The sequence below is a fragment of the Melitaea cinxia genome, chromosome 7 (assembly GCF_905220565.1).
Source record: "Melitaea cinxia chromosome 7, ilMelCinx1.1, whole genome shotgun sequence".
In the NCBI taxonomy this organism is placed as follows: Eukaryota; Metazoa; Arthropoda; class Insecta; order Lepidoptera; family Nymphalidae; genus Melitaea; species Melitaea cinxia.
Genome location: NC_059400.1, coordinates 803,225 through 831,025, shown reverse-complemented (window position 1 = coordinate 831,025; position 27,801 = coordinate 803,225). Strand labels below are relative to the sequence as shown.

Here is a 27,801-nt window from a genome sequence, read left to right as displayed (position 1 = left end):
TCTACTCGGCCGACACCACACGGCATATGATTGACTTATTCCTCTCCTTCATTGTGGGTCCAGAAACACAAAATAAAAGCACAGACTATATTCTCAGACACTTTTTGGTATTCTTCTTCTTTGCCTGGCTCTTTCCCATTTCATTTGGGGTCGGCCCTCCGTATCATGTGCCTCCAGACAACACGGTCCTGGGTCTTCTCTTTTGTGACTTGGGCTTCTTTGAGGTTCTTATTTACTACAGCGATCCATGTGATTCGGGGTCTTCCTCGTCCTCGGGGCTTAGTTTTAATATCCAGCACTTTTCTGGTCATGTGGTCAGATGGTCGCCTCATAATGTGTCCGTACCACCGCAGGCGGCTCTCCTGTAGTTTTTCTGGGATAGATCTTACTTTGAAGGTTCCTCGTATATGTGTGTTTCTGACATGGTCCAGCCTAGTCACCCCACCTGCCCACCTGAGCATCTTCATCTCTGCGCAGTGCAGTTGGTTTTCGTGCTGCTTTTTGAGAGGCCAGCATTCAGCTCCGTATGTCATGGCTGTTTGGTATATTATACAAATATTTGTCTTATGCTAAGTACAAACCCGCAACCGCAAGTGTAATTGGCAGTTCCTGAAACCACTTTCATACAACAAACCACAATTCATATTATTCGTCAAATAAAATAATATAATACAATCCAAATAAATCTATTTATAACAAAAGTCAAACAATGGACCAGTTCACCAATCAAAAGATTTAAAAGTAAACCTTTGACTATAAAGCATTTATGTATTAATTATTGAAATCATTTATAATTACACTCTTATAAGAGGCGAATCTTAAATAGAAAAAAACTTTTGCACAATACGCCTGCACTGTGTCTTAGATACCTATACGAAACGTAACTGGCTATGGGAGAAAGAGAGTATGAAAATGTGTGCTCGTACCTCTCTCTCTTGCTCCGTTCGCCTCGCCCGATCACACTTTTCGTAACGCTCTCGTCACGCATTCACCAGCTTACTCTCCAAGTCAAGCGTGCGTAAAGGAGTTAAAAAAGCTGTTATCACTTATGAGTTAATTCTTACCAATCTGTGTTCATCATCCGTACACATCCTTTCTCACTTGTATAAAAAGAAATGTATTTGTATTTTTTATTTTCGTTCGACGTATATTTAGCGCGGAATGCGGGTAGATGTCGACTCGACGTGGGATTTATTGTGGCTACCTGACTTCTATTTACGGAGCCCTGCTTCACGAACGCTCTGACGTTAACAAAGGATTACAGTTTAATCAACCATTTATAACATTCTCTTATAGAACAATTATATGATTAACTTAGAACGTTATTAGATAAAAGTCAGTGGTTGAAGTCGACCATAAGAAAAAAAAATCGAAAAATATCACTTTACAAAATTTGACTATATTTATTCTTGACTAGCTACTTAGCTAGCACGCGATTTCGTCCGCGGTGAATAGTTACTTGAAATAAAAACAACACGATTTTTAAACATTCTTCATTAGTGCTCCGCTCCTATTGATCGTAACGTGATTATATATAGCCTATAGCCTTCGTCAATAAATTGTCTATCTAACACTGAAAGAATTTTTCAAATCGAACCAGTAGTTCCTGAGATTAGCGCGTTCAAACAAACAAAAAAATAAACTCTTCAGCTTTATAATATTAGTATAGAAGTAAAGTTGAGAGGGAGTATATAATTTAGTGAAGATAGAAAGAGACAGAATTACGTTTCGTATTTTACAGTAGAGATAACTAAAGAAGTTTTGCTTCAGTCGTGTGGTCTAAAGTACACTCGTTATTTATTATATTTTACGATTAATTTAGTCACATATTGCATAGAATACAGCGCCACTAAACCCACATATATTAGTATATTCATCATTAAAACAATCTTACATCGAATAAGTCAATATTTGCCTCATCTACCACAAAAAAGTAACCTACCATTTTCTTTTAAAACTAATTGAAAAATGTCATTTAATAACATCGAAGATGTAAGATCCAATTTGCCGGAGACATCTAGACATCTAAACGAGATCTACGTCCGTCAACCTGTGATATCAAACTGTCGGTTGCACACAAACACCGTTTACAGATCTGTATCGTGACTGAGACGATTTTTTTCTTTAATTTATTTTTAGAGATGAGCTAGGAAGTAGTTATAATTTAAAAATAGTTTATATATAGATAAGAGATTAATTTGTTAATGAATATAGTATATTTTCTAATATATTTATTTATTTAAGTATAAATTTATTACAGACTAGTTGTGCCTGCGATTTCGTCCGCGTTTTGGATATTTACACGTGACTCCTTAAATTGGCATAACTTTTTTATGTATGAACCGATTGACATGAAACAAACACTAAATGTTAAGTAAAGCTTACCAAAATATATTAGTGTAAACTACATCAAAATCGGGTGAGCCGTTTCTGAGATTAGCGTGCACAAACGCACAGACGCACAGACAAACAGACAAAAATTCTAACAATCATTGTTTTGGATGCTATTTGCGTTGATAAAGGGTCCCAACAATATTTATTCTCATATATCTTTCATGTACAGACATCGATCCGTTACATTTTTATTATATGTATTGATAATAATATTGTCAACATTACAAATATTATAATTATGTATGCAGGCAAACGAAGAAAAACCGACTTCAATTATATCGACAAGTAATACAACGTAGGTAGACGAAAAAATAGTCAAGCAAATACGCATTATCAAAGATTACTCCAAAAGTTGTAATCAGATCTCGATGAAATTTAAATGTGACCACATGATAAACATCGGCTTTCGATTAAATTAAAAATCATCAAAATCGGTACACCCAGTAAAAAGTTATGTGGATTTTCGAAAGTTTCCCTCGATTTCTCTGGGATCCCATCATCAGATCCTGTTTTCCTTATCATGGTACCAAACTAGGGATATCTCCTTTTCAACAAAAAATTTCAGTTCATAAAAGAATGGATCTGTAAGTCAATACACACAAAACATGAACTTATATAATTATATATATATATATATATATATATATATATATATATATATATATATATATATATATATATATATATATATATATATATATATATACCGACATAGACACATACAGTGGTATACATGTTGCAGTATATTATATTAGCAACAGCAGTAGCAAGCTCTTCATTGTATATATAAAATTATGTAATCGTATTACATACATACATATAATCACGCCTCTTTCCCGTAGGGGTAGGCAGAGACCACTTCTTTCCACTTGCTACGATCCTTACATACTTGTTTCGCTTCATCCACTTTCATTATTCCCTTCATACATGCTCGTCGGTTTAGGGTACTCTTGACCTGGCCTTTTTTCAAGACGTCCCCGATTTGGTCTTGAAATGTCCGCCTAGGTCTACCCCTTCCAACACTTCCACTCACACTCGCCTTATACACTTTTTTCGTCAGTCGTTCTTCATTCATTCTCTCGACATGACCAAACCATCTCAGCATACCTTTCTCAATTTTTGTCACTACATCTTCTTTCAGACCACACCGTTTCTTTATCTCACTATTTCTCATCCTGTCACTCAGTTTAACGCCTATCATACTTCTTAACGCTCTCATCTCAACTGCATTTATTCTGCTTTCATGTCTCTTCTGCCATACCCAACTTTCGCTTCCGTACATGAGTGTCGGAAGCAACACCCCCTCATGCACAGCCAAACGAGCCTTTTTAGACACCTTCCGACTGCTCATAAAGGAGTTCAAAGCTCCGTTCACCATGTTTCCTGCATTCACTCTTCTTTCAATATCACTCTCACACTTTCCATCTCTTGTAAACTTCGAACCCAGATACACAAACTCTTTCACCTGTTCAATTTGTTCATCTCCAATCACGATATTACAGTCTGTCACTACCTCATCTCTTTCAAACACCATCGCTTTCGTCTTCTTTACATTCATCTTCATTCCCTTTCTAACAAAAGCTCCACTCATAGCAGTTACCATCTCCTGCAACTCCTCGGCCGAGGACGCAAGTAGTACTTGGTCATCAGCATAGAGAAGACATTTGACGAGTAACTCACCCATTCTCAACCCACTTTCATTCTCTTTTAACTCTGTCAAGCAATTGTCCATGAACAAGTTAAACAGCCACGGTGACGCTACACATCCCTGTCTAACACCTTTTTCGATATTAAACCATTCAGTGTATGCCCCGTTTATCCTCACACAAGCACTAGAATCCCTATAAAGAGATTGTAGTGCTCGCATGAGTGCGCCGCTCACACCGTACACGGACAATGCTGACCACAATTCATTCCTCACCACTCTATCATAGGCCTTTTCCAAATCCACGAACGCGCAATAGACCTTTTTGTTTTTTGCTAAAAACTTTTCGGCTATGCACCGCAAGGAAAAGACCTGATCCGTACATCCCATTCCCTTTCTAAATCCCGCTTGTGCATCCCATACTTTTTCATCTGTTTCATTCACAACCCTTTCAATCAACACTTTCGCATACAATTTACCGACGACGCTGAGAAGGCTTATACCGCGGTAATTTATGCAGTCCTGCCGTGACCCTTTTCCCGTATACAACGGCACGATTACGGCTTTGCACCAGTCTTCCGGTACTTGCCCATTTCGCCAGCACAAATTGAAAAGGCAGTACAGCTGGCTAGCCACTATACCCTGTCCAGCCCTCAGCATCTCGACGGTGATCCTGTCATACCCTGCAGCCTTACCTAATCTCATACTTTTCAGCGCTTTCACTATTTCATCCATGCTTATCTCACTTTCATCGACATTTATACTACTCTCAATGGAAGGTGCCGGATGTTGTACCTGCACTTCCTCTCTTTCAAACACACTTTCAAAATACTCTTTCCATCTCTTTAACACACATTCTTCTCCATTTATAACGCTCCCATCTTGACTCCTGATTGTGCTCAGCTCCGAGGGAGAAATTTTTCCTCTGGCTGTTTTGATGGATTTCCAGAAAAACTTAATGTTTGACTGGAAATCTTCAGTGAGCCTCCTATCAAAATCATCCTTTCGTTCTTCTTTCTTTCTAGACACAGCTTCTTTCGCTACTGATTTCAATCTTTTATACTTCGTTCTTGCTTCCTTTACCTCGTCATCCGTTGCCTTTTGAACCTTTTGGTTAGCTTTTGTTGCTAACCAATCCAACCACGCTTTCTTCTTTTCTTGCACAGCCTTTTGTACATCTTTATCCATCCACACATTATAGTTCTTTCTTCCTTTCCTTCTTTTAGCTACCCCGCACACCTCAATAGCACTATTCACGACCCCTTTCTTAAAAGTCTCCCACAAATTCTCAATCACACCTATCTCTTCTATGCCTTTAAAACTTTCTTTCAGTTTCTCTACATACTCATCTTTCTTTTCTTTTCCTTGTAGGTTTTCCACTTTTATTCTGGCTAAAACACTCGTAGGCTCGGCCCCTCGGTGGCGCCATCGTTTAAAGAGGCCACGTATTCGGGCTATGACCAGGAAGTGGTCTGTGTCGAGATCAACACCGCGGTATGCCCGAGTGTCAAGCACTTTCTTTCTCAGTCTTTCATCCACAATTACAAAATCAATCATACTTCTAGACTCACCCTCATCTCTTGTATACAAATGGATCTTTTTGTGTTCAAACATTGTGTTGACCACGCAAAGATTCCATTCCAAGCATACTTCAAGCAGACTTCTCCCATTGTCATTCACTCTTTCGTCCCCAAACGTACCCAGAACTCTTTCATACCCATCACGCTTTACTCCAACCCACCCATTAAAGTCCTCTAACATTACGATCCGTTCATTTTCTCCGCAATTATTCAAGACCTCTCTCATGCTATCCCAAAATTCCTCTCTCTCTTGTTGGTCTTTTAATGACCCACCTCCGCGCAGATCCGTCGGTGCATAGACCCCAAGGATAAACAAGCGAGTGAGTCCGACTTTCAACCTAATCCAGAGGAGTCTTGGGCTTACACATTCATGCTCCATCACACATTCAACCATTCGAGAGGAAAGGATCACACCAACTCCCTGACAGGCTCGGCTGGTTTGGGGGACTCCCGACCAGTATGCCGTGTAGGGTCCATGTACCGTGGTGTCACACCCTTTCCTCTTGGTTTCATTCACGCACAAAATATCTATGAATCTTTCATCCATCATCTGACATACTTCATCTACCTTACCATCCATTCCTCCTCTTACATTCAACGTAGCAAAGCGGCTCTCCATGGGCCGCTTTTCGCCCCCGTGAGAAACGAGACGTGATGGGTGGCGAACCACACCGCCGCCATTTTTGTGAATAAAATTTTTTCGGTTATCCATTGCGTTCCCACGAGTAGCTAGGGAAAAGTTTGTCCACCCTGGCAGAGCCCCGCATGCCAGGGTAAGGCTGGCCTTATTCTGGGTCGCCCGGTCCCAGGGCAATATGGCACGCTTACGACTAGGCTTGCCCCTAGCCATGCATCCATCCGCGCGGCAGACGTTGGATTGGCGGGGAGGGTAGGAATAGGGAAAGGGAAGGGATAGGTGGTGTGAACAAGGAAGATTGGTAAGTTAGAGTGGGAAAATAGGAAATGTAGGATATTACCACCCAGGAGTGCAAGGGATAGGGCAGTAATAGCTAGGGAAGCCGGGGTCGCATACCCGTATACCATACCACAACTACCGGACAGGTAAGTTGGGATGAGTATCCCATGACTCTAATCTAATCGTATTACTATATATATCTGATCTATTATATCTACTCTATTGTATGTATGTATTATATGTATGTATGTATTATATCTACTCTAATCGTATTATCTATGTATATCTGATATATATGGTAACTGTAACACATGTTTCTGATGTCTGTGCGCTGAAGATTTTTTTTTTATATTTTCGGCTAATATTAAAAATATATATATGATTATTATTATATGCTAACAGTTTACTCTTCGGGTACTTGTGTCTTTCTATATTTTTAAATATTTTTTGTCGATTTGCTTACGATTTTTTTTTTTTTTTTTTTTTTTTAAATAAATAATTACGTTGAAAACGATGTTAATCTAACAATAAGAAATATGTTAAGTAATTTGTAAATTTAAGTATATTGTGGGATTTGTGCCATAAAAAGTGAAAAAATAAATAAAATCAAAAGTAACTTTATTGACATAGGTGATTACGGTTAAAAGTGAAGATACCGATTATGAATGTAATTTATGTTGAGAAGAATCTGCAAGAAACTATGCAGTTACTCTTTAAAAAAACTGTAGGCATTTTGATTTAAAAACTATCTTGCAGGAAATACAGCGTCATCATTATCATTATCATCATCGTCACTTCAGCCCGATACAGTCCACTGCTGGACATAGGCCTCCACAAGTTCGTGCCAAAAATGGCGTGAACTCGCGTGTTTTGCCTATAATCACCTCTCTGGCATAGATTACTAAATAGTTACTAACGCTAGGCAGGCGGGTTCGTGACCGCAGGGCTGGCTTTGTAAAAATTTAATAGTACAGCGTCAATGTTAACAAATTAAAATATATCATTTCCTAGTTATGCTTTGTATAATTATTAAATTACATGAAGTCAAATTAATCCTTACATTTATGTATTATCCTAAGCAAAATTTTTAAAACGATATTCTAACAATATTACGAAAATAAAATATGAATATTAAAATATCTTCCGTCTGTCATAACTCGTTATTTCTTTTGACAGCCGCGAAATGTGGTGCACTCATTAATATCTGTGAAGTTATAATTTGTAAAGATTTTGATCTTTGAATTCACGCGGAAAAAACTTTTATACCTCATTACCTTCAATTATAATTCTATTATATTGTTGGCGTGATTCGTGTCTTGTATATTTCATATTTAATGTACTAAAATGAATTTTCGAAGTGAAACTTCTTTTGCATCATCGTATAAAACCCGATGAAAAGAAACAAACGCATAATAGGAGAAAATGAAATAGAACACATTACGCCTCAAAACGCGATTGACATGGCACTTATGACCTTTTTCACGAGAACGTGATCATTGTCGACCTACCTTCCTTGACTTTTCAGAAGTTTCACTCCTGCCCTGTGTGAATTGCTCACACACACATTTATTTTTGTTTTTGTTTTTGTGTTACACTGCTAATTGACATTTTTTTGAAATTATTTTAGACTTTGTTTCAATAATTCTTCTGTGTGAATAAGACTTTAGTCTTGCAGTATGAAATTTAAGGCATATCCCTTCGGTTTAGTGAAAAATTATTTGGTAACTTCTAATAATTTTAATTTATAAATAAGCCAAAAGATTATAAGATAACGATTTTCATTGTAATATGAAACTTTGAATAATTATGAGTTTCTGTAAAGAACTCTCTATAGATGGCGCCGTGCTCGCTTAGAAACGAATATAAAACCATCATATCAAAAATTTCTATCTAACGGGTACGTCGTTCCAGAGCTTAATTGGCTAGAGCACCAACACGGTCAGTCGGAGATGCAGGTTCGATCCCCGCTGGATCGGTCGATTTTTGATATGATATTAAAAAATGTTTTCATTAAATGTACAGATAATATGAACGAGAGCAAACGAAATACTCCTATATTATCATTCTTAAAAATAGATAAATCGTGTGTTAATATGTTATTATAAGTTGGTTATATTTCGATAGATCCCAGTAAAGCCACGAAAGTTTTTTCTCGTCATCAATAACGCCCACAATCTTCAATAGGACTCTAATCTTTTGGCAACATCTCAATGGGTACACCTAGCTGTTTTACATCTCACGACTTATCGTGAGACACGATATATCAGATAAGACTTATCGTATATAAAGATTTTAGTTACGAAATTAATATTAAATAATATATCACTGATCTGTGACAAAATTATGAAAAAAATTGATTGTCTGAAAAGTTGGTTTACGGACGATTGTTTAACGTGACAACATCATAACAAAACAGCTCCTCGGACGTATTGGCCAATCGAGTGATAGTATATAGATAGTATTTTTGCAAATACTATCACTGAGCGTAACGGGGAGTGCTTTCTCGTGTATGCCGCCAGCGCGCATCGTTTTATTAGACGTTGTCACGTCAAAAAGAAAACGTTTAAAACTTTATTATTTTGTTGTTAATTGAATGTTAGATTGCATTTTTTAACTGAAAACTTCTTTTGGCGTAATGCACACACAATTTTCGTAGTCATAGGCTGATGCGTCACGCTCTGAGGTGAAAGGCTCAATCAGGTGTACTCGGGACTACTGAGTGTACCCGAGTGAGAAAGATAGTCAGCTGCTCTTTGCTTGTGTCGCTCTGTTTATTATATTCACAATTAAGTTTCACTTCTGCCGTGCGGTCTTAAGCACACACTATTTTTTAATTGTTAAATTATATTGTACTCAAGATCTCAAGATCCTATTTATTTATTTTTATCTACACTAATATTATAAAGCTGAAGAGTTTGCTTGTTTGTTTGTTTGTTTGAACGAAGAAACTACTGATCTAATTTGAAAAATTCTTTCTGTGTTAGATAGCCCATCTATCGAGGAAGGCTAGAGCGGAAGAGCGGAGAAGCGGAGTATACACGGACGAAGTCGCGGGCAGAGGCTAGTGTTGTATATTTTGCTTGAGGAATGTTCTTTCAGTTGCTAATAAAAGTTATCGTGGGAAAGTCACTGATACACTTTATTCGGTTAGATAAAACTGGCCTTCCTTAGCCTCTAAAATCATATAGTAAAAACCGGTTTCTGAAATGCAAAATTCAAATGAATAGATGAAATTTTTAACATTTTTGAAATTAGAAATCGTATCGCATACGTGTAAATTTTCCTTTATTACTGGTAACAAAATAGTTATTTTTATTAAATTTAGGCTAAGCCGAACCGAACTGTGCGTTACGTTTTTTCTTTCTGTAGCGTTTTATGGTTTTTTATAAAACGTATTAACATTTCAGCTTATTGAAGGTAATTCACTTTCAATATTGATTTTTAAAAAAAACGGTGGATCAGCAGATTGAAATTCCTTAATAACTAATGTATATTATTCGATTCAAGACTATATGAATGAAAATATATGTAGGCTTAGTGGCGCAGTATTACAAGTAACACGTCACTATTTTTTTTTATATTTAATAAATATTTACAACATACACACACGATCATCTGTTCCTCAAAGTCATGATTGGGATATCTTTAAAAAAAAAGCCAAAAACATAAAAATTTACAAACAACAGCTGTGGTGCGTGTAGTCGCCTAAAAGACCGACGGTTTGCGGGCTCAATTCCCGCTCGGGGTAGATGTTTGTATATGTATAAATATTTCTTTCTGGTTTGGATGTCTGTCCTTGTGAGTCCCTACCGTACCTCGGAGAACACGTTAAGCCATCAGTCTCGATTGTTATCATAAATACCTGATAGCGATCTTTACTCATGGTAGGGAACATATCCGCCAACCCGCAGTGGAGCAGCGCGGTGGATTAAGTTCCAATCCTTCTCCTACATGGAAAAAGCCTGCCCAGCAGTGGGATGTTACAGGTTGAAGTGTGATCGTGATACAAATTTAAATACAAACAGTTTGAAACGGTATTCGATTTCCAGAACGTCGTTGACACCACTTTCGCATCACAACACCGTATCGTCTAGAAAAAGCACCTGCTAAACTCATTACTATCACTTAACAACGTCGTAAAAGACGTCCGCCTACGTGATTTTTCCATGTATATATTTCAAAAGGAAATCATGTGTTAATTTGTTCGTCAGTTCTTTCATCAGCTAGCATATTCCGTGTTGTTATGTGTCATGTGTCGTATGTCGACAGTTGCGATATTACGAATGATAGTTTTATTACACGTAATAAAATATATTTTACGTTACCTTTGAGTCAATTGTTTCGATTAATAAGAATTTTATTATATAAATATTTGTATTTTATTATAATATAGCAGTTACGAATAATTTCAGTTGGTTTTATATATTTGTTTTAAACTTAAAAAGTGTGTTTATAACTTCTCAAAAGTCGTGGGTAGGTCGTTGTGATAGACGATGATCACGGTGTCGTGAAGAAGGTCGTAAGCGCCGTACAAAACGCGTCGCTTACGCCTTTTAAACAGTAATGTATTCTGTATCATTCTCTCGTATACATTTATGTTTCTTTTTATTGTGACGTATTTTCGTTAACTTTAAAGAAGGTTCATTTCAAAAAGTATAGACTTGAATTGTATAGTTTTTTGACCGACTTCAAATAGGAGGAGGTTACTCAATTCGACCGTATATATTTATATATATATATATTTATATATATATATATATATATATATATATTACGTATGTTTGGGGATAACTTCATCGTTTATGAACCGAATTTGATAATACTTTTTTTTGTGGGAAAAGAGATATCCCAGGGATGGTACAATGATAAGGAAACCAAAATCTGACGATGGAATCCTAGAGAAATCGAGGGGAACCCTCAAATATCGTAGTGAAGACTAGTGCGTTTGTTAATTTTTTTCGTCAACTTACGTTATATTACTTGTCTGATGTAATTGAAGTCGGTTTTTTTTCGTTTGCGAGCAAACACAATTATAATGTATTGGTAATGACAATACTTTGTTGTTATTAGAAAAGTCCAGTATGCTATAAATGTATATTTAAATGTGATTAAAAGTGACAGTCTTAAATTAAGTAGTTTTATCGTTTCTGTTATATGAATAGTTTGTTAGTAAAAACCTCAATGCTATCATTATAAACATATCATTCATTAACTTACATACATACCATTTATTGAATAACAATTACATTCCCTTGTTACGTAACTCAAATATATGCGTCTACCTCTCCACAGATAAAAATCATAAAATTCAGGCCAAAAAATTTAATAATACACAACGAAACCTAAGACATTTAATAAAATCCGTCCAGGGAAGCTAGCCAACCCCCGTTTTACGACCCTTGCGGTCAGATGTATAAAACCTATCAAAATAGAAAATACAACCGATTCACGAAATGACCTAGCTCACCGGACACGAGAGTACACACTATTTAATATCTTATTTCCATAACAATAAGGGTTATAATAGTTCGAAAAGTCTCTGGTTCCGCAGTTTCAGTTTTTGTTCCGAGTAATAATATTTAATATTTATTATTCCCGGCATAGGTAAGTTGCCAGATATTTGGTCTGTAATGGTATTTCATTGTACCTTCGCTGCTATATTAATATATTACGGTATTATAAATATGTATTGATAAAAAAGTATGAAAATATTTATTGACTACGCTGTTCAGTGTTTAGTGAGATTAGATGGACGATATCAAATTATTAACTACTTTGTGGTTACTTACTTATTTTAAAATATTTTTAAACCTTCTTTGACCTTCGTTCTTCCTTCTTCTTCTTCTTTCTTCTTTTTTGTCAAATTTTTTAATACGTTTTTATCATTTACTAGTGGTCATCCTGTAATCAAAATTCGACCATAATTAATTTAAATTATAACTTTGTACATTAAACAAAAGAGTATATACCTATGCGTGTGTGTTAAATACGTGGTAGTTTGTGTAATGGTTTTTTTTTTATTATTTTATGTATTTTTTATGCATGATTAAAAAAAAATTGGCATTCTGCACTTCTCTATATAAACTATAAGTGTGCGAAATTTCATTTTCCTCTGTCGCAATTTTCGTAAAAAGGGGTACAAAGTTTTTACTTCACGTAATAATAAAAAGATTCTAACTCTTTGTTTGTAGATATTTGAGAGATATTGACGGAAATTAAATTTTAATGGTCTTTATGAAGCTAAAATAATAGGTTTCTACAATTTTCGTCGGTTTTTTTCTTTCTATCTGTATGTTTGTTTTTGTAATTGTGTGTAATTAAATGAGGTTATTGCAGTTATGATCGTGAAGGTCTACCTATAAACTATAAATGTGCGAAATTTCATACTCCTCCGGCCGCACAATTTTCATAAAAAGGGGTACATACAAGTTTTTGCTTCACGTAATAATATATAGATAATAAGTACTGTTCAATTACAAAAAGTAGTAGTCTAGTGGCTTTTCGACAACCAAATTTATTAAAAAAAATATTAACAGATTATGACTAAACGATTAGTCCTACAAAAAAAAAACAAAGGCCATAAACAAAAAAAAATATCAACAAAGGGTCTTAAAAAAGATTTTAATACATCGATAAAGCCAATTACATTTAAAAACAATTAAATGAATAAGCAAAGTACTACCTTTTGTTCGAGGTAGCGGTCATTATCAGACCGCGGGTGGTCACAGCGAGCAGTCGAGTGGTCGAATCGCCGCGGGGTATTGGCGAGTAGGTATTTAAATTAAAGTGAAAAGCTAGTCCATTTGTCGTAGAGAAATATACTACATGTGCCAATACAAACATGTTTTTAATAGGAAAATTGTAATAAGTCCAACTTTATAAATTGCAGTTGTTTTGAATTTTTTTGTTGAAGAGTGTTATAATTAATCGATACTTTAGCCAAAACTTTTAACTCCATGTATGCTTTTGGTGTTGCAAGCGTCTATAGGCTACGGTAATCACTTACCATCATGTAAACTACATTTTTTTGCTGAATGTATGCTGCAGAATAATATATGATTTCGTACGATTTATTTTTGTGTTACCCACACCAGGAAATTCTAAACAATTTTTAATATCATATCAAAAAGATCACAAAAAGGTCGATTAGAACCGAATATAAAATCTTCATATCAGAAATTTCGATCTAACGGGTACATCGTTCCATAGCTTAATTGGCTAAATCACCGACACGGTCAGTCGGAGATGCAGGTTCGATCCCAGAACGGTCGATTTTTGATATGAGATTAAAAATATACGTATTGATACGATAAAGTAACGAAGATAAAAGTAACTTTAATTATTATGTCAGTATGAAAAAAAAACTGTAGGTATATATTTGTAACTATTGTAAAAAAAATCAGACCAAATCATGAAAACAAAAAGTTAAAAAAATACGTGATTTATGTTACCCGCAATTAAAAATTTACAATAGTACCGGAAACATGGAAACCGGTCCAATTCGCTTCAGCGAGGAGCTTTAAGCTCGAAGCTCGAAAATGAAAGCAATTTGTTAAGATTACCGTCAAACCGCTCCGCGTAGATTGTTCATTAAACGAGCTTTAACTTTTAAGTTCATTTCTTCAAAATATATTTATGTCTGTGAAAGTTTACAGAGGTAAGGTAATATCTATACGTATGTACACATATCCTTATAAAGGAACTGTAGAAGTATTGGAAATATCTCTGACTCAGGATTCCAAAGTTTTGGTTTTTTATGTACCCATTTAAAAAATTTAAGATCCTCCAAAATAATTTTATTAAGTTATACATACATTAAAATATAAAAAAGAAATATTCAAAATAATTTAATGATTATTAAAACGCATTTGATTATATAAAACACGTACAATTGAGACGCACAGACGGTAATGTGTGGACACAGCGCCGAGCGCAGTGGCGAGTTGACAATACCAACGTCACATTATATTTTCAGAACTATTAGATTTCCAGTTTGATTCTTTCAACGCTATCAACATTTTTAATTTCAATTTTATTACCCGACATATTTTAAACATCATCAAATCAACACTCGTTATACGTTTAACAAGACCATCGTAAATATAACGCTCTCAGGTGACTTGTCTCTGACGTGCAAATTTACAGCTTGAACGCAATTCACAAAATTAAGTTTTCACCACACAAACAATCTCTCGACTCTATTGCCTTAAATTAAGATTCATTTTTGTAACATCTTCATATTTCGATGTTGTTTTTAACTTGGTTGTATATTCAACTGTGTCGCTATTTTTAATAGAAGGAAAAATCGTTTATAGCAGACTTAATGAACAATTTATATGGAACAAGTTAAAAACGAGCGTGTCAAATCAAACAAACTAAAAACACTTTTAATATAATTCTTTTCGAATTGAATATTTTATTTACTATCATTCCGATTAGCTCACAGTTGAATAATTTGAATTTAACTATTCTTAATTTACGATTGTGTTTGTTGAAACAGACATAAAAAAATACAATATCAGGCATTCTAAGAATTGAAATAGAGTCTCAAAAATCTTACTCTGCGGTGGAAAAGTAGCTTACTGTAACAAACTTTGTTGACGATGATAGATTTAGATTTTAAACGTAGTTATTTTGCATACTTTATATAAATATGGTATAAACTAGCAATAACCGTGCGAATAATTCGCACTAAATAAGTAAGAATTCATCGACCATCAATCATGTTGACGTTGTTTCAAAATTAAAGCCGTCATATACCTATATAGTTTTAATAATTAATTAATTTACAAAAACAGAAGCATTAATAATTTTTTTTAGTTGTTGATACCAGTAGCTCAAGCAATTATCTATAAAATTATATATGATTTATGTGGAGTAATTGTGAGGTTTTTTCAAAAAGGGATGCAAATATCTTAACATTAGCGTATTAATATTTAAGATGGATGGCGAAAGTCGATGACAGATCCGGCTGGAAAAGTAACAATTAGCGATCAACCAAAATTAGCCGTTGTAGCGCCCTAGATTAGTGTGACCTGCTAGCAACTCCCCAGTAACTAACAAATAACGCCACCTAAACTGAAAATCACAAGGTTGAGTTAGTATCACTTTTGTCCGCCCCAATTTGATGACACGCCGCTCTCCTTATCCTGGTACAGTAAACCACAAAAATAATCTCATACTCACTTCAACCTATCGGAGTCCACAGCTGGACATAGGCCTTCCCAAGTTCGCGCCAGACATCCCGGTCTTCCGCAATCCTCATCCAGCCTACACCGGCAATCTTACGTAGATCGTCGGTCCAACGGGCCGGAGGACGTCCCACACTGCGTTTGCCAAGACGCGGTCTCCTAATCTAATAATCTCATAAACAGACTTCAAAGCATACATTTGTTAAGGCGTCACTCCCGCCCTCCTCCGTTCAATAGTTTTAGAGATTAGTACCTACAAACGTAAAACATCTTCACAATATTTTAGTGTGCATGTCATATTGGTAAATGCTATGCAACACTATGAAAATATCAAGAACTTTTATATTGATTGTTATAATTATGTACGTATGTACTGTAGTGAGTTTGTACATGTTTATGTATATGTACAAGTGTATTTTTGTATGCAGTATATTATATATATATTTTTTTAAATATATATGTATAAATTTATCAAATTTATCATCTCTTCTTTTTTTACGTTTTTTTCTTGTTCTTAGTAAATCTTCTTGTACTGTTTGCCTCGCTATATAAAATACTCATGACCATGGGTTGACTGAAAGAAATCTCTTTCAGAGATAAGTCCACCTTTGCCATAAACCTTATTATTATGTTGTTTTTATATGTATTTTTTGAGTGCAATAAAGTATATAATTATTTACGTCATGAGAATTATTGTCCGTCGTGTCATGTTGACGACATGTACGATGAAGAGTAATGAATGACGTGACGCAAAAACATACGTCATGACTTCACCGTTCAGCTGCATTCACATTGAGTTAATAGGAACATGGTATGTTGCGTTATATGGTTGCAGATTTAATCTTCGCTCCAGATAAATGTTTTAACTACTATAGGGTTATTAAATATACCTAAGTGTAGAACCACAAACTACTTGGGTGTCTTCCCGTACATTCATTTGTTTTTTTTAAATATCACATCATCATCATCATCACAGCAGCCTTTTGCAGACCACTACTGGACATCGGCCTCCACAAGTTCACGCCATTTTTGGCGTGAACTCGTGTGTTGTGCCCATAGTCACCACGCTTGGCAGGCGGGTTGGTGACCACAGGGCTGGCTTTGTCGCACCGAAGATGCTGCTGCCCGTCTTCGGGCTGTGTATTGCAAAGCCAGCAGTTGGATAGTTATCCCGCCATCGGTCGGCTTTTTAAGTTCCAAGACAGTAGTGGAACTGTTTTATCCCTTAGTCGCCTCTTACGACACCCACGGGAAAAGAGGGGGTGGCTATATTCTTTGATGCCGTAACCACACAGCATTTTTTAAATATAGTTATTATTTTTTTTACGTGTCAAAATTTTTGTCGACAAAACATGTCTATGTCGATGTATTTGTCCATAAACAATTTTACCCATACTATAATTAAAACCTGTAATCAAATTTTCGTATCAATCACGACTTGAGACAATAAATCACTTCGTAAATCCTCGCGATCCCCAAAAATCCGAACAAGAAACGTTTAAAGATCCAAGTGTAAGTAAAGTCGGAGTAAAATATTCATTAATTGATTTCGCCCTTTAGAACCCTTATTACTCGAGGGTTGATTAAGCGTTCGCCCTTACGATGGGATATTCGATTATAATATCGTTTCTTTAAGTAATTAATGTTAATTTTGACTCCTTACATTTCAATACAAGAGTTAGAATTGTCTAGTGTATGAATTTATAAGTGCTTAATTTATGAAGCAGACCTGCATGGCTTTTATGTACTTCTCAGAGTATAACGGGAAATGTTATTCTAACCTTCATTCTGATAAATAATTGTGTTTGCTCTCAAACGAAAAAACCGACTTCAACTAAATCGACAAGTAATGCAACGTAAGTAGACGAAGAAATTGACAAACGCACTAGTTGTTACTAATATTTTCGAGGGTTTCCCTCGATTTCTCTAAGATCCCATCATCAAATCCTGGTTTTTTATCATAGTACTAAACTTGGGATATCTCCTTCCCAACAAAAAAAGAATTATCAAAATCGGTTCATAAACGACGTTCCCCGAACATACATTAAAAAAATATATTCGGTCGAATTGAGTAACCTCCTCTTTTTTGAAGTCGGTTAAAAAATAGATTACGTCCAGCAGTTAAATAGATAGTCACAGTATAACTAAGTATATTTCAGAAAGATTAAGTGTAGGTATGGTTTAAAATCTTTAATTATGTATACATAAATATATCTTCAAAAAAAAAAATTAACAAGTTACCTATTGTTAACATGGCAGGGGGTTAGTATGTGTGTGTGTTTGTCTGAATAAGATTCTTTATCTGTTATTACAAAGATAATCTCAAAGCCGTGCGCTGGTTGTCACTAATGGGATGATGTCATTCCATAAGTCGCAATGAATAGTGAAACCATGGAGCTTTCATACGTTAGCAATTAGCTCACCATCTGTCATTTGAATTATATGATTCCGTTATACGAGTATGAATAGTTTACAATCACTTTTAGAATTTTAAAAATTAGTATTAGCACATTTTTTTTTTTGTATATTTTTGAGTAATTACACAGTTAGTAACGATTTAATACAGTGTCGAGTAAACACGGATTTCATGGTCTGTTTATTTTATTGTGTTTCTGGAATTCTGACACAAGTAATTTTTTTTATGACCGTTAATTGTGGGGCGTTTAAAATGTCTTCCACGATGTAAATTTATAAAATAAATGAAAACATAAGTGTCTATACAGTTAACAAATTATTTTGTTACTCATATATAAAATGCTCGTGCCACAATGTTAGTTACAATAACCCTCCGGAACGACTGGACCGATTTTTATGAAATTTTGTGTGCATATCGGGTAGGTGTGAGAATCGGCCAACATTTATTTTTCTCATCTTTAAGTTATAAGATGGGGGCTAAGGAGGTTAAGAACTTATATGGCAGAACAACGTTTGCGGGGTCAGCTAGTAAGAATTAAATAACTATAGGTACCTACTACTAAATACGTAACAGATGCCTAGTTCATGATAAAGTTTACATCGAACAATACGGAAAAAAATCAAATCTTAACTTGTACAGAAGCTTTTAAGATTTAATAATACTCAAAGTATAACCGAGGTAGGGCACAGCGGGATATTTCCTGCTCCAAATATGGAGCAGTGCTGTGTGGCTACGGCACTAAAGAATTTAGCCACCCCCTCTCTTCCCGTGGGTGTCGTAAGAGGGGACTAAGGGATAACAAGGTTCCACAACCACCTTGGAACTTAAGAATCCGACCGATGGCGGGATAACCATCCCACTGCTGGCTTTGAAATACACAGGCCGAAGACGGGCAGCAGCGTCTTCGGTGCGACAAAGCCAGTACTGCGGTCACCAACCCGCCTGCCCAGCGTGGTGACTATGGGCAAAACACATGAGTTCACGTTATTTTTGGCGTAACTTGGACTGTATAGGCTGTAATGATGAAATAATGATGACTGGGGTAGTACCTCGACCTCAAAGAAGATCATAGCTAAATAATACTGTTTTCAAGCAGTGTTGCGTTCCTGTTGGTGAGTAAGGTGATCAGAGCTCTTGGGGGGAATTGGGTGTAGGGTCGGCAACGCGTTTGCGATGCTTCTGTTGGTGCAGGCGTCTATAAGCTACGGTAATCGCTTACCATCAGGTGAGCCGTACGCTTACTGACCTAGTTGTGTAAAAAAAAAAGTATAGAACGAATGTCATCTCCTCAGCTTCGTGTCCACGTGTATTAATTAGAGGTAAGCGTGCGCCCTTCGTAAGGTTTTCACTTCATTCCCCACCGACTGCTTCATACCAAAGATGACAATGAAATTATTATAATGCGGACTCGTTAAATACAAATGTAATTACGTACCTATATGATTTACTATTATCTTATATTAACGTAGAACGAATTTTTTTTTTTAATGTTGTGAATAAATACTAAATAGAAAAAATATATTTACTATGGTAACACTAGTTGTTACCTCTCCAGCCCTAACTTTTTCATCCTTACATATTCTATTTTGCTGAATTAATATTGATTTCTTGGTAGTAGTCACCCGGTGCCTGACAGCTGACTGGCCATTTTTAAAGGAACAAGGTCTTAAAATGAAAAGTACACTTTAAGAATTACAGTAACTTTCAGCAGGAACAATAATAATAATCTAAAATATAATTAACTATAAAAAAAGGAAGTGCCTTATTTTTTCTTTTATACATAAACTAGGAATAAAATTGAAAAGTGTCTAAATTTGCATGATAGTAATTGAATGGAACTATATCAGACAACTAATATTTATACTACATATTAAGTAATGAACAATAAATTCAATCGAGAAAATATAACTAGCCGACCCTAACTTAACGGTAACATTTAAATTTTTAAATATGACCTTAGCAAGAAATTCAAAACTTGCAACAAAGCTACAACAACCAGAAAATAACCACCTTCAGCGTTGAATCATAGGTACATCTTGCATAAAACCATTCAAGACTTAAGTAGATCCATCTTAATCATAGCCAGCGAGGTGAGACTGTTGCTAATTACCGGAACCGCCTGTATTAATTGATTATTTGTGTCAACTCTTCGTGACAATATTTTGCACACGTATCAGTTATAATAACGCACCAATTAAATATCTATTTACGTAACATTAAAGACGATAATTGCTTGAATAGTTTTAAATGTATTGGTGAAATTTTGTCGGTGGTCGTACAAGAGATAGACAACTTTGTAACAAAATTGCGTTAAAGCTCTCTATGGGACTTTAATACGTATATTTTAGTATGTTGGAAGCAAAATGCGCTGATTTTAAATAATGTCATTATAATATCTCAAGAGATTTCTAGGTAATGCGTATTAATGCAAAAAGTTTCGTTATAATACTTATAAAATACAATATCTGGAGGTGGATAAGTTTATATATGTATTAATCATTTTTACATATTAATTATAAATTTTAAAAAGTGTTCGATTATTGTTTCGTTTGGTTTAAAAGTATATAAACAAATAAACATGTTTCTCGCATCAACGGAAGTTTTTCTTGTAGGTACAAAAAAGTTCCAATTAAAACGTAAATAAACTAATACTTCATAAATTTTTTTTAGCTGACCTTCACAACAAAACATTGTGAAATATTGTTGTAGTAGATTATTTGCGAATAAAAAAATACGTTAGACACGGAAAACTAAAACACAGGAAATCTGTGCGACTTTGTGATCGAATTGATGGACGCGGGCCAACTTACGTTCATTGAGATATAGGGTGAGTGGGCGGACGACGCCAGCGCGCGTCGTGGCGAGTAGCGACAACTCAATGGTTCGTATCTTGGTCAACTTATTTACATTCTTTAAATTACCTTTATTTAACAACTGTTTTGATTTAAATAAATAATTGTATATAGTAGTAAAAAGTGCATAAATCGTTTTGGAAGATTTAGCAAGCATTATTTAATACTTATACCTTTTAAAAAATAAATTGTAGCAAACTATTGCTATTGTATTATTTTTAATTCAAACGCTGTCGGTTAAAAAATCAATTTAACACACCCCTTCTTACTTAACCCCCTAATCCAGAAAATAAAATAAAATTCACAATACACATGACCGTTTCGCCCGCGGCGGTATTCTTAATTCAATAGCATTTATTTGAGCCCATATATAAATAGCCCACCTTCGAAATTAAATGTTGAAGTGCAGTAGCGTTCGGCCCTGTGCGTGCCCCTGCGGGCGTCAAGGGGCGAATAATTCGAGCGACTTACAATAGATATGGTACAACGCTTGTTTTACAAATAATATAACCTCTTCCTTTTAAAATTTCTATAAGTTAATGATTATTTTTGTATCTAAATACTGAAACGTATAGAATGTGTCTTGGAGTAAAAGATTAACACAATAGTTGAGTTAGGATGCAGCAGGAAATATTTTACTCAAAATCTGAAGAAGTCAGATAGGAGAAATTATCTTAACCTAAAAGTACTCATCTAAATAATACAGCTCTCAAATTATGTTGTGTTCCCGTGGCGAGGGAAATAGTTGAAGCTCCTATGGATGTAAGGATTGACAATGTCAGTAGGGCTGGCAAATTTGTTGTTAATTTTAATGAATTTAAATTAACAAATATTCGTCACTAATTCCAAATTACATCTTTGTGCCGTTTGCAGTCGAAACACTTGGACCTTGGAGTAGCAGTTCTAAAAAATTTTTAAATGAGATAACTCCTCGCCTTATTGCCTCCACTGGTGATAAGAGGGCTGGTGTATTTTTTGTCCAGAGAATCGGCATAGCGATTCAACGGGGAAATGCTGCCAGCATTCTTGGCACGATTCCACGTGGACATGATTTATACCAAAACTATCTGTAAATATTTAGTTCTTAAGTTGTGAATTGTAAATATGTATAATGTTTAATAAACTATTGTTATACTTAATGAAAGTCAAATAATGGTATTTACAAAAATAATAATACAAATAAATTAAAAAAAAAACTCTACAATAGTAAAAGAAAGTTAAGGTACCAAAAAAAATTAAACAATAAAATAAAAATTTATATCTTAACATTGGGTACATTACAAACTTTGGTAATATACCCAGTGTTATGTGTAACCTTAACTTAGTCAAAATAATCAAAATATTAAGTTACTTTAAATTTCTAATGTCTCGGTAGACATTACCTTCCTATTATGTCCTCGGCTTTATTAAATATTACAATAAATAAGATAAACTAATGTCCTAATGTATTGTCACAGGTTGCGATAGACTACGATAACCGCTTGCCACTGACTGCCCGCTTGTTGCCATCCTTAGTGGTGTAAAAAATTCTATGTACATAGTTTGTAAGTACAGCTAATGCAAATCTGAGGAGAAGATTAGATTATATCTCTACTCACCAAGTACAAGTAATTCACTCTCACGAAGACTTCTGTGTGGCAACAAGATATGCTGTAGATAAATAAAAATACGATAGGCGTTATGTTGTAGTGTGAGTAGTCTATCGCCATTGGTAACTAACTGATTCCCACTCGGGTAAAAATTTTCCACGTTAAAAGGTACGAGAAGTTTTTAGTTTCACTATGCAGGTCATTTAAATTTAGCGTAATAAAAACAGTCAACAAATAAATAAGGGGATTCCATATCCTAGCAAGTAATAAACTGGTAGCATTTGTCAGCGGGATCGGCTTCAAAAACAAAATTTTCCGCTACACATATCATAGACGACAGGACACAGTGCACGCACTAAACGAAGAAGTCGCGCGTAAAACGCTTATAAGTATTTATTGAGAGTAAATTAGGAGAATATTAAACGAAATTGGATAATTTAATTTACTTGTACTAATGTCAGAAAAAGAAACATGCAACTTATGAATTACTAGACAAAGGTGGTTTTTCTTTATAGTAATAACGAATTGACGCAGAACAGATATCGTTCAATGATGACCGACGCCTACATACCTCGAAATTGGATCTCCCTAAAAACCACTAGAAGTTGTAGTCGATTACCTACGAGTAGATTTTGCTACAGTAAAAATACAACACAACCAAGTACATACATAATGAATTGAAGTCGTATTATCTGAACATCCTGTAACTGTTTGTAACAAACCGGTATTGCGTCTCGATCGCCTTCCCCGCGTACGCATTTACACCTAATTAAAAGATACCTACTTACTTTAATTTGTAGAACTACCCACCTTATTTTTAATTGCCTAAATGAATTGTATTCAAACTTAACACTCCGGACAAATCTCTGCGATTTTTGGAGTGTATTACTGTAATTTTCTTTAATGTAAAATGAGTTTAAATAAATAAATAAAAATACATAAGAATAGAAATCAATAAAAGACCACAATATAAATAGAACCACATGACCGAAGTAAAACTGCTTTAGTTGTTACTACAGTGATATACGAAACGTAACTCTCTCTCTCTTTCTATCTTCACTAATTTATATCTCCCTCCCAACTTCCGTTCACCTCGCCCGATAACACTTTTAAGTCAAGCGCGCGTAAAAAAGTTTTACTACAAAAATTCCGCAACGGTTGAAAGTAAGTGCGTAACCCAAGGTGGAGTCCTAGAGGGTGACGGTCAGTGCGCACAGTCTAAAGAAATAAATAAATCTGCCGCGACAAGGTGAATATAAAGAGTCCGCGGACTGACTTCCGTGGGTGTAGGGATGGCACTTCGAAATACCCTGGTACCTGAATAACGTTAAAATATTTAAAGTATTTTGAAATGTTTGAATTATTATTAGTTGTTTTCTTATTATGTTATTTTATTGGTAGACTTTAACAGTGCTACATATTTTTGATTAACAAATAATTAAGTTAGGGTTTCAGAGAGTAATCCTGAATATGTTCGATGGGTCGATGTGGATTAGTCGCATTTAAGTTTTGATTTAAAACACATGTAGCTTAAAGGTCGTCTTCAAATAATGTATCAAATTTTACTCAAAAATGTGAAAATCACTCTTCAGTCAGTCATCTTAAAAGGTATTTTTTGTGTCAGGTTCTTAGCCAATTACCTTCCAAAAGTGACAAGAGCCAGCCCTATAATTCGTTCGACAAACCGGCCACCGTGAAAGGCTAGGTGATCATAAAGGATCGGTCATGTTCTTACATAATAATATTCTTGAAATATTCCCCCGGGGGCGCCGGACGGGGCTAAACATGTTTCAACCCGCTTCACTATAAAAATAACTTATGCTGACAAGATAAATTCAGCTGGATGTTTGCATTTTTGTAAGATTTTATCCTTTGATAACATACGAGTGAAGATTTTCATATGTAAAGAATTTTTAAATTTTATTTCGTTATGTTTTATTGGAATAAAGAAAATATATTATATCACAAATATATGTTATGAGAGATATTGGGACAATAATCGTAACAAAATTTTAGTATCGTCTCAAGTTATAAGCTTATTACCAACTATGAAATTAAATTCAGATCCAAATATTTTTTTAATTGAATTTATAAAAAAGGGTTAATTTAAAATAAATATAATATAGTTTGTTCATTACTTTACTAGATTTCTTAACTGAATCTGGTTTAAAGTCTTACGAATTTAATTTCGATAACTACTTTTCCGTTGACAGACAGGCACTTACCTAATAGTGTCGACTAACATAATTTGGACTAACAGATCATATTATCGCAAACAAATTAGTTGACAGTCTTCAAAAAAGAAGATGTTTCCAATTCGATAATTGATAATGATTTTATTTTATTCGAAGTTGGAGTGTTCCTAGTTTTACTAGACAGTCAGAGGACTGTCGATTTGTAGTTTTAATGATGAATCGCTTGAGTTATTATAAATACATGTTTAACAAAAGGCATGGGCATTTTGAGCCCGTGGATGTTAATTTTTAATATAAAGTGTGTATAGAGTGTGATGATATGCATTTAATAGATTTCGACTACGTTAGTGATGTTATAGTTTTATTACTTGTCGATGTAATTTGAATTTTTTTTTTTGTTTAAGAACAAACAAAACATACTATATAAACCCTCAAATACACCCAATTAACAATAATAATTATTATAAAACCAGGACTCCACGACATTTCTGTCCCAAGTGTATCCACGCATCCCCTGTTCTAGGGACGAACCAGGAAACGGTCAGCGGAGACAAACTACGCTGGCGACACGCGTCATAACGCAGGCCTGTTTGTTCTGAATAAGGTAGTTGAAATGAAAAATGTCACGCAAGTTTCTTTACGATCCAGGGATAATGTTTTGAATTTATTGTACTGTACGGCTAGTTTGAATTTACGTTGCAAGAGGAATTGTTGTATTTATTTGGTACTAACAAATTTTGAACCGATTTCTTAGATAAAATTTAGAACTTTTGCGATAGAATTGGTACTCGTAAAAACTTTATTTTTATTTTTTTAATATAGTTTAAATTCCAGTATAGGTAATATCTAAACGCCTTGCATTTAGCTGCCGCCTGTCTCATTCTCAATCTTATTGTTAATGTCGAAGACCCAGAATCGTATACTCCAAGACATTGAAAAAAATCTGTATGCCCTATAATTTACCAACCGCACCGCTGTAGTGGTGCGAATAGTTGCCTAAAATACCGACGGTTTGCCGGTTCGATTCCCGCTCGGGGTGGATATTTGTATTTGTCCAAACATTTCTTTCCGGTTTCTATTTCTGTCCTTCTGGGTCCCGGATATTATCATAAATACCTGATGGCGATCGTTATTCAAACCGTCATAAACATATCCGCTAACCCGCAGTAAGCAGGAGGCTCTTACATGTAGAAAGAGGCCTATGCTCAGCAGTTTGTTACAGGTTGAATGCTTACACTATTATCATGTGCTAGAATCAAGCCTACCGGAGCTAATGAAATAGTCAGTTCTTGGGGCAGTTATCACCCGTCAAAAATATGTATATAGATGTATGTAAACGCAAAGAAAAGACCACACGGTAGCGAAAACGATTAAGCGTTACATCTTAAATAAAGCTTAGATAAAGAAGAAATTCCATCATTTATTGTCACTTCATTTTCTATTATAAATGTCTAACCACACACTTTGGTGTCAAACCGCCGCCAAGAAGGCACTTTACGAGTCATTGATAAGCAATGAAATATTTTAGGAAAAGAATGCTTTGATACGACAACTGATGTAAAATTCTGTTCTACGTTTCGTGAAATTGAGAAATGGAAAATGCTTAGAGAAATTAAAAACATTAAAACCTTCTTTTAGTATTGTAATTTTAAAAATTTCGAGGTAGTTCATAATATCTATTATCAAAACATTTTATGAATAATGCAATAAAGACTAGCAATAACATATTTATAACAATAATTTTTGCTCGGAAAACGAAACTTATTATTTTTTAAGTAATATACTAAAATACATTTATAATTTTTTACCAAATTATATTTAAAAAAATATTACTGACATCTGAATATAAATAATTAATAAAAATAAAAATTACACTTAAAAAAAGTTCTGATTAAAAACACTAAAGTACCGAATTAGTGTATGTTTACAAATATCGCCAAAATATGCCTAGAACATTCGAAAGCACCGAGGCCCACCGAGATGTATGCAGAAAAATTCTTGATTTTATTTCAATCGCCGTACCTTCACAAATGAAAGGCGATCGTTTTATTTCGTCGTCCCCACCGCAATCACACACTTATTCAAACATTCCAACTTCTAATTTGTTTTTTATAAACAAGGGCTGCCAACTCATAATGATGCAGTCAAAGGAGGTTGTTATTAAAACCCTGGACACAGGTAGGGTGGGTCGCATGTCATTTATGTGCTATAAAATATGATCATTTGCTTTGGTGCCGTGAATATCTTCATGACATAATGAGTTTTGCATTTTTCTGAAAATTGTTGTAGGGTTATGTTGGACCGGTCAAAATGAAATAAAATTGGCTTCAAAAAAAGGGATTATAAAATAATTACAAATTAGTTCATATGTTGCTATTAAAGCAAGAAATTTTGACTATTTTATTTATTGAATTTAGTTTTAGTTGAATTAATTTTTATAAACACAAGTTGATATTTTAAGCGTGTATACTTTCAATGTGTTATTTGACATTCAGTATTATATTCATCGAAATCTATACAAATAAATAAAATTGGTGTGTCTGTTTGTTATATTAAAATAACCGCTTTTTACGTGCATGATAAATAAATGCATATGGATGTGTACATAGTACATATATCAAAATAACATTTTTGCGATTTTCGTCTTTCTGTCTGTCTATTTGTTCCGGCTAATCTCTAAAACGGCTGGATCAATTTTGACGGGACTTTTACTAGCAGATAGCTGATGTATAAGGAGTAACTTAGGCTACTTTTATTTTAGAAATTTATTTATTTTGTAACTCTGCGAACTGAACAATAATCATTTTTTTTAAATTCTAAGTGGATGAAGTCGCACGCACAGCTAGTTATTAATAAAATAAAATTTAAACTCATACCAACTTAATTACCTGCTACACAATTATTTCACCAAACGAAGAGACTTACGCTGAAAACTCATTAGAAGAAGCGACAATCTTCATTATTTACCTTCAGCGCTAATTAATTCCTTGTCATGGTTTTTACTTCGGCGTTTGAGTTATATC

The 27,801-nt window shown here is 34.7% G+C and overlaps 1 long non-coding RNA gene across 1 annotated transcript; it reads right to left on the bottom strand.

Annotated features, from left to right (window-relative positions):
• Positions 1-114: 114 nt before the first annotated feature.
• Positions 115-13,935, bottom strand: LOC123654977. Its single transcript, XR_006743295.1, has 3 exons — positions 13,921-13,935; positions 2,922-2,925; positions 115-235 (listed from the first exon to the last, which is right to left on the bottom strand). It is a non-coding gene; the product is annotated as an uncharacterized LOC123654977 (long non-coding RNA).
• Between the last annotated feature and the right edge of the window lie 13,866 nt (positions 13,936-27,801).